Source organism: Empidonax traillii, unplaced genomic scaffold (genome assembly GCF_003031625.1).
Source record: "Empidonax traillii isolate 1590-97213 ecotype Southwest subspecies unplaced genomic scaffold, ASM303162v1 scaffold1444:size425056, whole genome shotgun sequence".
In the NCBI taxonomy this organism is placed as follows: domain Eukaryota; kingdom Metazoa; phylum Chordata; class Aves; order Passeriformes; family Tyrannidae; genus Empidonax; species Empidonax traillii.
In genome coordinates, this window is record NW_020956637.1 from 181704 (window position 1) to 183322 (window position 1619).

General features: G+C 51.6%; 1 protein-coding gene across 1 annotated transcript in view; it reads right to left on the reverse strand.

Moving 5' to 3' along the window:
* Positions 1 to 252: 252 nt before the first annotated feature.
* ADAMTS8 (ADAM metallopeptidase with thrombospondin type 1 motif 8) overlaps positions 253 to 1619 on the reverse strand; it is a 20148-nt gene continuing 18781 nt past the window's right edge. Inside the window, exons 10-11 of the transcript XR_003573878.1 lie at positions 1239 to 1241; positions 253 to 263 (exon numbers count right to left, since the gene is read on the reverse strand). The gene's annotated coding sequence lies outside the window, so the exon portion shown is untranslated. The remainder of the gene's footprint in view (positions 264 to 1238; positions 1242 to 1619) is intronic.

Genomic DNA, 1619 nt, shown 5'->3' on the forward strand with positions numbered 1-1619 from the left:
TGTAAATGGAAACTGAGAATGAGGACTGGGAATGGGAATAGGGGGATGGGGACTGTGAATAGGACCCAGGAATGGGGGGGACTGGGACAGTGGGGGACGGGGTCCTAGTGCACCTTACTGAGGGATAATGGGGTCCAGGTGAACCCCGGAGGGGGGACAGGGTCCTTGTGCACTGCAACGGGGTCCCAGTGCACCCAGAGAGTGGGAAAACAAGAATCCCAAAGCCATGCAAACCACCTCCAGTTTGCATCCCTCCCAGTGAACTTTAATGAGTCTCTAATTAATTCCCCCCCCCAGGATAATTTGGTCCAAATCTACACTAACTCAGGCCAAGGTCAGCTTAATCTCATGGGTTTCATGCAACCCCTTCCTCCAAACCTTGTTTTGCAGCGGGATTTTTGTACAACCTCTGTAGGCGTGGTCGTTGCATCTTTAAAATGGTTTCAAAGTGATGATTTGTAACAATTTCGGGAATAAAGCATCAGGTGGGAGCAGTGGAGATGCTTGGTCAGTGCTTTGCGTGCTTTGTATCCAGCTTGAGACCTGCTCTGAGCAGGACACGGGAGGGAAATCAGGTCCAAATGACCCAAATTCGTGTCTGGAAGCCATGAAATTCAGCGTGGAGGCCCCTCGATCCCTGGAGAGGTTCTCCAGGGATTCCCAAACCCATGGCATTTGCTGGAGTAAATCAGGGAAGGAGCTGTATTGATTTCCACGTGCTCAGGTCTGCCTTTATTACCCTACTTTTTCCATGGAGTTGCAGTTCCTGGGTGAGAGGCATTGCAAGGAAATGCCAAAATACGGACTCCTGGTATTTTCCCGGTGATGGGTTCTGCTCTTACACACATTTTACAGCCTCCTGGGATGGATTTGTGGACGTAGGTGGAGCAACACCAACATAAACCCTGAGCAGTTCAGTGGCAGAGCCGGTTTGTGCATCTGCCACCCATTTGCTGGAACAGAAGGGGAGCTCCGGAGTTCCTTCCTGAACCACCGGGAATTTGAGGGGTATAAAACACGGGAGAAAGCTTTCAAAGGGGTTCCCATCTGCACTATGAGTGGAGTGTGTGCCATCCCCTTAAACCCTCCTTTGTCCTAAACAAATCCTGATTTCCCACCCAGGTACTTCTCCCGTCCATCCCTAGGGGGTGGCCCCTTGCTTTAACCCTCGAATCTCACCTTTGTTTTCCCCATTCAAGCAACCAGAAGGTGCAACTCCCATCTGGAAGCTGGTTTACCCTCTTTTTACAGCCTGTTGGGTGTGTTTTCCTGTTCTTCAGACACTCTTGGAGCAAATCCTTTGCTGCTGGGAGCCTGCTCCTGGCAGGATGCATCCACTGACACCCAAAGCAAAGGACACCTCCCCTGCACAGCATTCCCTCCATGACCCCATCAGCTCCAGAGGGAAAACCTCTTTGCTCCCACCCTCGAGGGCTTGCTGCCTGCTCCTGAGTTACCCCTGGAGAGCAGGAACTGTCTCTTCTCCATCCTCCTGCCCGTTGCTCCAGGGCTCAGTTAATCATATTTAGCTCAATCCTACTGACTCCTCTCTTTGGAAACGCCTGCTTTTCTCCTGGCACTGGGAGGATTTATGTCCTCTCCAGGCCTGGGACTGCTTT